This window comes from Fulmarus glacialis, unplaced genomic scaffold (genome assembly GCF_000690835.1).
Source record: "Fulmarus glacialis isolate BGI_N327 unplaced genomic scaffold, ASM69083v1 scaffold6674, whole genome shotgun sequence".
In the NCBI taxonomy this organism is placed as follows: domain Eukaryota; kingdom Metazoa; phylum Chordata; class Aves; order Procellariiformes; family Procellariidae; genus Fulmarus; species Fulmarus glacialis.
The window spans coordinates 116,537-127,568 of record NW_009209888.1 but is presented as its reverse complement, the minus strand read 5'-3'; positions in this window follow the sequence as shown (position 1 = coordinate 127,568).

Below are 11,032 nucleotides of genomic sequence, written 5' to 3'. Positions count from 1 at the left end.
AACAGATTTAGGCAATACATTTGTACAAGCTGTCAGATAGGAGCCAATGTTAGGATATTTAATGAAAACTGAAGTTCCTCCTTAATCACCTTACTCTGACAATGAAAGCTTTTGGAAAAAAGCAAAAAGACATGAATCACAAGACTTAGGAACATTAACATTTTAAGGTAATCACCTACTATGGAAATTATTTTCTGGCAGGCATTGGTATAGGTTCTTCTGGGAAAAGAAGGGGTGTTTATGTGTCTTGTATAGCTATACTTTTTTATATATATATATATAAAACCAGATATACACATAAATGTCCTGCTAAACTCAGGTTAAATTACATCGTTACACATTGCAGTCAATTTATTCTTGATCTATTTAGCAGATGCACTAAAAAACATTAAAATATTTTCCACCAATAATAGATTTCTAATAAATTACCATAAAGTTAAATTATATTCTTTATAATTTATATTTCATATTATTGAAACAACAACAACAGATTAATCAAGACAAAGTCATAGCTGTTTTAAAAAACATTGTTTCCATGTGAGCTCTTTAACAGGAAGGTATTTCTGTACTAACACCCAATTTTACATTTTATAAAAAACTCACAATCTGATAGTAAAATGGGATTAAAAATGGAAAGTCATTATTTATAAATGTTCTTTAAAATATATATGTTTGACCCTGAATACTCATCTAGTTGCAACTTCTTTTATAATTATATATCCTTGCATTCCAGCATTTTTTTTAAAAGTTGGGTTTGTGTATCAGCAGACCAAGAAGGAAAACAGCTCACAAAGCCACTTGGCAGAGTTTAAAAGCAGGTTGAATGCAGTAGTTACCACTAATTAATTGCACAAATGTCACACTCAAGACTTGAGAAAATCACAGTTCACGTGCTGCAAATTCCACACTGACACTCTTTTCGTCTTATAGAGGAAAAGCAAGGTAAAACATCGACGTACTCTTCAGCACTGAGGAAGATGACACTACTTGACTTACGACCCAAAGGTAGTATTGAAATCACTGCAGAGGGCAACTGTGAAGTGTATGGTCTGCTACAACCTCACTCAAGGCTTTATGTGGTTCATTAGCTTGACTGGACCCTAACAGCAACACAGAATTCAGCTTGGGTGTGCTTTTTGGGTTTTGCTGTAGCTACGCCGCTGAATCCTGTCCAAGCTCTGACATTAAAAGCTAACTTGCGCATATGCCTACCCAAACTGCAAACCCCATGCTAATCGCAATGTAAACCTACCCTGGAAATGACCTAGAAGACCAGACTTTGACTTGAGGTCTAGGAGACCTGGCTTTCATCACTAAGGAAAATGCATCTTTAAATGATGGGAAGATTTTACTAATCAGCTATTAGCTCTCAACTAATGCACTTTTTGGAGGGCTGTCTGACTGTAGCATTGTCTCTTCCCTTTTCATTGTTAATCTGCCAGACCCAGCTGAAGGGAGACGTCTCCAGAACAGGTTGATTTATGCCAGGGAGACTTTCTGGACTGCTGAAATCAGGGAAGCAATTTGGCATTCAGCTTCTACTATTTGCAAGGAAAAATGTAAGGAGGTCGGGGGGGAGGAGAAGAGGACATGCCTGAAGAAAGCTAAGAATTGCTAATAATGGTTTGGCAGGACTGTTAATAGCTTTTCTTCTTATTCTGATATTCCATGTTGATAGCCCAGTGGCTTGTTAATTGATTAATTGTTTTTCAAAAAGTTTGCACATTTTTGAGTGGCCTTCCATGGTTTCAGCTATTTTCATTACCCCATCACCATTAGCTTCTAAGTACTTACTGGCGAAGTGACACACATGTGGTTAACACATGAGTATCTATGAATTGGTTTCTTTAACAGGGCCCAGGGGATAATTCTTAAAACTGTCTGTCTACATGCTGTCTCATTTTTACTAGGAAAGGAGGGGTAGTTTGAAGAGGGACACTTGTAAATTGAATTTACTAAAGCATGTGATCCAGATTGATTGTAGTCAAGCACGGTTGCTTCAGCCCAAAGTTTAGGGAGACCCTATGGTGGGAAGCTATAATGTACACTAAATGATGGTACTATGGCTCTGAAAAGAGAGGGATTCTCCAACTGTCATCCTCAGAAACAAATCTTTTAAACATGTAGTTTTTATACCTCTTTCCTGTCTCTTCTGTATCACAAGAGGTGTGTTTAAAGTGAAGGCAGATGCAGGCCACCATCCTGGTTGCCTGGCACTTAGTGCGGTCAGTGTATTGGAAGATACCAGGGCTCGTTCATCACCTCTGCAAGCATTTTTTCCCCAGTGAGGACAGAGCACAGCCACCTCCGACCCTAACGTGCAGCCCAGAGTACTGGGGTACAGGACTACGGGGCACACCACCCACCTTACTTAGCCTTCACTGGGGGCAGGGCCCGGGTGACCCAGAGAGAGAGGACACAACCCTAGAGGAAGGATCCAGCCATAGAGCCAGCCAAAGAAAAACCCTGAAAATGGGAAATGGAAACAGGGGCTGCGTCACATTCTGTTATCGGCAATTTCAGACAACTGCCAGCATTGGAAACAACAGTCCGGAGGGCTCGCTGCCTACTGCCACCTTTTGTTAACCATTTTCCAGACCCCTGCAAGCCAGAACAAGGGCAGTTTGGGTCCATGAGACTGCTCATTTGGGCATTATGAGAAGTGAAGGCTAAGAGTCAAAGCCAATCAGTTTCAAACATGAGGATGGATTTTTCTCTTTTCTTTCTTCACCAAGGCAGTGATTAACCATTGGCACAAACTACCCAGGGAAGTGCTGGGTCCTTCATCTCTCAAAGCCTTTAAATCAAAACTGAATGTCCTGGAATATACACTTTATCCAAAAGCAGGCTGTGGGTTTCAGCGTAGGAGTTAACTGGAAGAAACTATGACATCTTTAGGTGAGGTAAGACTGGGTTATCTAAGGCCAGAAAGGAGCATTACGTAAACCGACAAGTTTTTAGGGAAGACTTCTCTCAGTAACCCCTTTATTTCTTTTCTGTTCTGATTGTTATAGACCATCCACCTCTTAATATTAACACCTAAACATAAAATTGTAGTATATCTTGGAAAGTGCCATAGGGGTAAACACAGAGCAGCGAGTACCAATATCAGATTTTCTCATTCAATTCAAACAATATTGAATTTCTGGAAAGGTCAGGTCTTGACTCACATAATGCTACAGTAAACACTAGGGACTTTTTACTGTTTCTTTTAACAGTGTCTGGACGATCCCACTAATTTTAAGTAAAGGTATGATTTAGACCTGCACTCTCCCTCTCTTTCTCTTTGGGATTGAGGCTTTTATTCAGAGCAACTCCCAAACACCCTTAGTTGTGAAAGTAGCCCTTGTAATTTGTACCATCTAAACAAAACTACTTCAAGAACTCTGTCTAAGGGAAAGCTAGAAAGAGGGTAAGTATTAAAACCTCCCTGCACCATTTCCCCATACCTGTAGCAAACAAATAAGCCCTTCACAAGGTCAGGCAATGTTTCCCAGACAATTGCACAGATAACAAACTGGCGGTGCCCAGCCAATGGATCTCTCAACATCACTAATTTGCTGAGGATGGAAATGAGACTGCATTTGCCTAATGCATCCTGGAGCTTGACAGAGATAATTCTGCACCCGAACTGCCAGAGAAGAGATGGAGCAACTGGCGACCTTCTTCCCATGCAGACAGCTGTAATAAAGACATGTCCCTATCCACTATTTGTTGAATGAGACCTAGATGATAGTAATCCAGTTGTAACAACACAAAACCAAAACTGAATTCATTCATTTTATTGAGCACCGTAGATTGACTACAACAATAAAGTGGTAATACCTGTCCTCCACTGATTTTATCTTTATTGTTCACAGCTTAATTGTCCCTCTAGCGCTAGGATATACAAATGTATTATTAAAATGAGACATCTGGCACTGGCCCTAAATGCCTCTATGTCAGGAATTTACTGTGTATTACTTGTAACAGTAAATCTGTTGTGCACATCTGCAGCGGCAGAGAAAATCACATCTGACAGCAATGATACAAAACATTCACAGGAGCTTTGCAAAGGCACGAGACTGAATGAATCCAGGCTTTTACAGTCCTTTACAATCTTCACTGAACCTGATCGAGCTGAAGAAACCCATTTTATGGCACTTTTCTCAATTTCAAGTCAGCCATCGTTTCTTGAAGCAGAACACCAAGAAATCTTTCAAATAAATATGCCTATAATTAATTATTTTTCGTGGCACTTTTTACAAACTGGAAATTGTGTATATGTTTGTGTGCTTTGTGGATCGGGGCCTAGCTCTTTTGTTTACCAGAAATAATCTTAGATGCTCACATGAAGAAACAAACCCAAAAGATTCCTAAACAATCTATGTGGCCAAGTTACTACCTCAAAATGTGCTTCCTTTAAAAGACATTTGTAAGACAAGGATTTCCTTAAAAAATACCGAGTAGTATTCTTGTAATTAAGGAAACGTTAACATTTCTATGTAGTTTCTTCTTACCCTAGGTTTAAGAGAGAGAGAAAAAAATTGCCTTGGAGCAAAACTTCGCGTTTAAAATCTCATTCCAAAAATTATTAAAAGTTTTATTTGATGGTTACACAGTTTTGTTTTGTATAGTCAGTGTTCCTGAAAGGCTGGTAATATTGAAGTGATAGAATTAAAAATTCAAAATTCTAATCCCTTCCTGGCCTCCCCAAGTAAAAAGAAAAAAAAAAAAAAAAAGGAATTCCTTAATATTCCTTTCTTAATATGAGGATCAAAGTTATAATATGGAAAAATAATTTACACTTTAATTTTAAACATGTAAGGTCAGATATACTTTTCAGGTCCGATAAGGAAAAAAAAAAGATAGACTAGTATGAATACTTGCAGTACATCACATTAAAATAATAGACTTAGTCTTAACAGCATACATAATGTTTCATATTATCTGAGATATATAAGGTTTCATAGAATGGGTGACATTGAACTCGACAAGTTACAGAAAAAACTGACTTTATAAAGAAGAGCACAGACTTGTGCTGTATTGTACAGTGGGGTTTTTTCAGACGTAGCCATAGTTTATCACAGTTATATAACAAAGCAGCTATTTGGTGATATTCTCATCTGGTAATTACTTCTCATACGTCCGTCTTCATGTGTGTAAATTTAAAATAGTGCTGTCCAATGAGTGAGCCAGAGCACTGGTTCTGTCTACCAGGACTGATACACAGGGGTTTTCTACATTTCTAGAGCAAGGCTATATTCTGTCGTATGTTCTGCTGCTTCTCAAAATCAACAATAAGTACTTCTCAGTATAGACTCAGAAAATACTTTTTTATTTCTGTAAGCCTGTTTTGTTTGGAATTTTTTTTCTTTTTCATGACAGTGAAGAACCAACTCTGATATCAATAAATGTTTTATTGTCTTAATGTAGCACCCAGGGGAAACAACACTACATTTCCAAATTCTCTCTTTGCTGTTTCATCAGATCAGTAACTCCCTATCTGGGTGACACAAACGACAAGTAAATCATGAAACACCCCTATATATTCTAGATATAGTTTTGCAAGTCACAGGGGGAATCCTGCAATTCTTCCTCAAGCAAGAAAAGAGAGCAGAGGCTGCGTCTGTGCACAGACAGATAACTCACATCAAAACATGAAAGTATCTGATCAGAAGGAAAAAAAAAACCCTATGAAGGTTCACAAATGAGCAAAATAGAGAGAGTTACACACTGAGGCGAGCACACCCATGTACTCCTGGCACAAAAGCGTGGTAGCTAACTGCTCTGTTACAGGGGTGTGCCAGCTGCAGAGCAAGCATTGCTCATTTTAATTGCCAGGAGCGCCACTTCTCAACCGGCAAACATCTGAAGTATGGAAGGTTTTTAGGAATATCAGGATCAACACTTAATATTGTACCAGAAATATAAAATAATAATATAGTTTGGTTATATAAAATGGAACCAGTACAAACTCAGGAAAACTGGCTTTATGTACTTCTTGCAGCATACAGCTCCTGTTAGCAAGACACCTTTTTTAGAATTAACTGATATTTCCAAGTGGCCTGTATTGCAGCAATAAGCAGCATGGTAAGCTTATATGTGCTCTGCCCTGTCACATGCATGCTCTTTTGCCAACAGATATCATGTGAGAATCCAAGACTAATCTCAAACATCTCTAGGGTTTTGTACTTCTGGACAAAGCGTGAGTAAACCCTTTCAATAACGGGGATTAACATCAGTCCTGCTATGCTTTCTCTCTGCTTGACTCAGGATAGCAGCACCATCCCCTGTTCCTTGGGCTTAACTCAGGATACGAGCACCATCCCCTGTTCCTTGGATCCAGAGAAATCAACTCCCACACTAGAGCGTGCAGCCTTGTGTCATGTGGAAAGAAGCCATCAGGAAGAGCAAGATTACAAACCAGCATAAGGACAGGAAAGGAAAGCTTAAGCAGAATGTATTCCTCCAATCTGAAACCTGGCCAGCTCCCAGGAGCTAATATTTCCACCTGTGAAAAAATTAACTGCCATGGGATCCAGAACAACAGTAATCGGTCACCGCATTACTCTTGTATCCCATCAGAAGGATAGTCCTTTAAACAGTGCTGCGTACCTGGATAGCGGGGCATAAGTTCAATATTGACAGAGGGAAGCTTGCCACCTACTGAATCACCACCTGAGTCACCCCATAGCTGAACCACATATTAGAGAGCTGAAAGCGTGCGCTGCCGTGCTGGAAACCATCGGTGACGATGCTACGCCGAGGTCTGAGGCAGAGGAACTTCACAGGTTGCAGGTTTTCTGTCTTGTGGTTCCTTGGCACAGGAAACACGAAGTGTACACAACAGGCTATAAAATCCACTTTTAGTATAAACCACAGAGCTTGACGCGCATGAGGCTTGAGAAAATAGTTTCCATTTTCTGTAATAGTGATAGTGTATACAACTTCTACCTGTAAATGTAAAATACAAACTTGGATTATCTAAACATCCGCCTGCAAGCCTCTCACAGCTGCAAAACCCCTGAAGGAGCCGAAGGAAGAAACATGGCAATGGTTAGCGCTACATTTGAACCACTGGAAAAAAGATGACTGATCCTTATTAAAAACTCAAAACTATTTGAGAGGTTTTTTCCAGACCGTTGAAAATGTTAAGGTGGTGGTGAGTCTTGAGCTCATGTCAGTTTGCTTTCTGTTGCTTCTGCTTTCATTACTGTTGTATGAATCTGACCGTTGTTACTTGAAGATTTGCTGCAGATGTTTGCAGAACGAATTTTAGTTAACCTGTGCCAGTTAACCTGGTGCCTTCTCGCAGGCTGTCCTCAGGAACACCAATGGAAGCACAGAGTAATGGGCAGGATCAACTGCATCCAGATTTTACTTTTCCTTTACATATAGCATATGTACAATATGTACATATTGTACAATAGCAGTACAATATGGCTAAGCGAGAATCCTAGTTTCAACGCTCCACATTTCATCATTCCTTTACTGCTTTATTCCTTTGTCATCAATTGCCAACAAGCTTCATCCATCCCAATGTGCAGTGGTAAAAGCATTCACCCCACCGGCTTCTGTAGGATTGCTCCCTCTCTGAGTTCAGCAGCCCTCTGTCTGATGTAAAATGGGTGAAAAACATGCTCTGCCCAGGGCAGGGCAGCACAGAGCGGGCGTTCTTGGCATGGTGAAGCTCCCGTTTTGGCTAATGGGCTTGGTCCTCTCCACTCCAGCGACACTTATGAAACAGAGCCCGTTTGGGGCTGAGGGCTGCAGCTGCAGTTACATAGGGTATAATGATACCAAGTCGCGGGAGTTAAGTGCCCAGCGTGTCTGCAGAGGGGACGTGTTGCAAGGAAGGGACAGGGGCAGAGTGTCCCTTCGGGAAGGGTGGCAGGTTGCAGCCACCCCAGACCAGAGATGGCTCAGGGAGCCCAACTCGCGGACTGGCCCCAGGCCTGGCTTTTGTGAACTCGTTAGACAAGCAAGCTTTTATTTGCATGAAAATAGACTTTAGGAAGCCATTAAAATGTAACAAAAAAGTATTTAATGCCCTAGGGTGTACTGAGCTTATATCAACCTCCTTATTAGACCTTTCTTTTCTCTTTTTTCTTCTCCTCCCCTCCCTTGGCATGGCTCTGCTGCACAAACAGCCCATATGGAAAACAGCGCAGCCTGGAAACACCTAGCTCTCTCCGTCCTCTTTTGCTTTTGGCTTTTGCAGCTGCTGTTTTCTCAGTGTTGTCTTGGGGCAGTTTCCTGTTGCCATAGCTGATAGCCTGCCAGCGCCTGCCTGGGCCTTTCAAGTGTCAACACTGCGAAGTTTGCTGCGATGGCCAAACGCTTGTTAATGAGATATAGCAGCTGGGTAGGGGTGAACCACTGAGATGTATAAAGGCACGCCGCTGGTGCAGGAAGCGATGCCTTTTGAATCTTTTCAGTGCTCTGAAAGCATTCAAATCAAAGAGGGTATGTTGTATTCATTAATAAACCGAAGTTCCCATGCAACTGTGTTAAAGCCAGTAGTTTAACTTTGCAATGGACAGGTGAATTTTTCAACAGTGTTTTACACCGGAAGACAAAGGGCAAGAAAACAAGAGTTTATGTACTGCCAAAGGCATTACTTCCCTATCTAGCAGCCAGACAGAATTGTTAAACTGAGCTAGGTATTTCCCATTTCCTGACAATAAAAGCTTCTTTTTTCCTTCATTTTTCATGCTTCAAAGCTCACAGCAGCCTGCTTGATTTCTGTCTCTCACACTTTTTTTAGACCCATTTCTTAATTTTTTGTAAGCCATGATTAAAAACTAGAATAAAAAAAAAAAAAGTGAAAAAAAAGACAACTTGTTAAAAAAAAAAGCCAAAGAACCTATAGACAGGATTAATGACCAAAGCTGCTTTCATTCAACTGGAGCAGTCCATGTGATCTGTACTCTGCATCTGTTTTGCTATAGCAGAACATAGGAGTGCCCAACAGCTGGGCAAAACAGGCAGAAAGCAAAAACAAAAGAAACTAGCATACAGTGCAAAGTTTTAAAGGCAACGTGAGCCAAAGAGCATCTTAAACTCTTTTCCAGCATTTATTTTTAATTGGGTTGGGACTTTTTTTCTTTTCTTCTTTCTCTCTTTTTTCTTTTTTTTTCCTTTTCTTTTTTTCTTTTTTTTTTTTTTTTTTAAGAGAGGGGCAGCTGGGGAAAAGATTGAATGCTAGGAAAACATGTTTAAAACTGAAACAACCACAGTAATAATAGTGACAAAATTGCTTTGGAAAAGTTAAACAAAAGAAGTGTTAGAAACAGGAAAGGACCATATGGCTCAACACGCCTGCCATTTTCTGGTTTATCTTAATTGTTTCCCTCACTTCTCCGCAAATGAATACAAGTGTCTCAGACTCCTTTATATGCTTTCATTTCCCTTTCACAGTAACTTGTTCCAAGGTAATTTAAGCCAAGCCACTTAAGTGATATTTAGCTATTTGACTGTTTAGAGAACAGCAGTTTAGCTATATTCATCAGCCCACTGCAGCTACTGTACTTGTTTTCCGAATTCAGTTACACCAATCGACTACCTATTAAATGGCCCTCTTTGGGGTAAACTGAGTCACACAGGCCCTGACCCAGAAGCTGCTAGGGTCAAGAGGAGTCAACTTTAACAGGTTCTGGTTCAGGCATATTATTCCACTCTAAAATTTAATTTCAGTGAAATATAAAGGTTTTGGGTGTGTTTTTTTTTTCTTCCCGGAAATGTAGGCATTTAATTTCTATTTTCTGTAAAATGTTTAATTTTAAGATAGTCATATATCACAGTACTGTAATTGAAATGACAGATGAAACCTGAATTCTCTGTAATACTTCCCAGAAAGATTTTCCACCAGAGTTTGTCTCCGGTGGGGGAGAGAGAGTACTGAGGTTTAAAGGATATTTTTATGTGTGAAAAATTCTTCCAAACAGAAGATTTCAAATCTGGCCAGCCCTACGCTGAGCCAGGCTGTGATCATTTTGGCCTTGATTTTCTCTGTTGTGATCCCTGTGCTGCCTACCTGGTCGCACGGACATGACTGCAGAACTTGTAGAAAGAGACCGAAGGAAGGTGCATTTAGACATCTGGGGATGGCCATGATGCAAAAGGACCCTAAGTCAGGAAGGAAAGAGAGTCAAAACAAAACACTTCCTATTAACAATAACATCAAGTGAAACTATGGCAAGCTGTTAAGCTTTTAAATAAACATACCATGACAAGCTGAAGCATAAGCTTCAACCAGCTTGTTAGAACACAGTCCTCTACCATGACAGAAGTTAAGACGTTCTGCATGCACAAAACTTGTGCCAAGGCACAAGCCACATCTTGGCTATTCCAGCTACTCAGAGTAAGCAGCAGATTATGGGGAAAGCACTGTTAATGGAGGAAAACAGCGCTTTTCTCATCTTCAGGCTCCTTTCAGCCTCAGAAAATGCTGACTTGTAGAATCTGCTCAGAAAACTCTTGTTCAGACGCAAGCCAGTAAATTCGCTCATTCTTACAAAAGATAATGAATGATTAATAAATGAGTCAATTCAGTGAGTGTCTGGCCTGTGCTCCTCCCCATATGGCTTCAAGAAGATAATTGCAGCAGTGGGGACACAGAAAGGAGGGACAGACATCTGTTGAGCAAGAGTAGAGATCATTTTTTAAAAGCAATTTGCTCACTTAATGGAGCAAAAGGAAAAAAAAGGGATTTTTGTATCAATGACTTTATTGAGTGCTTAAAACAAGGCAGGAATATAAGTATATGCTTCCTTTTTCCACGTAGTAACACCACAGAGCAGGGAGCAGTGGGCTTTCTAGGTGCCTGCACCAGAACTCCTGCCTTCAGAAGGAGATTTAAGTAAAAGGAGTTGGAAGAGAAACCAAAGTATTCCCAGACCTGTCCAGTTTTCTGCTGCCTTTCTGTAGTTTTTAGATGTTCAGAGTACTATCAAGCCTGTAACTCATAGTATCCCTGAAAAGCAAGGAAAAGATTAATAGAGATAATTGCTGATATTGGCATAGACAATTAGTTTGTCTATTGCAAAGG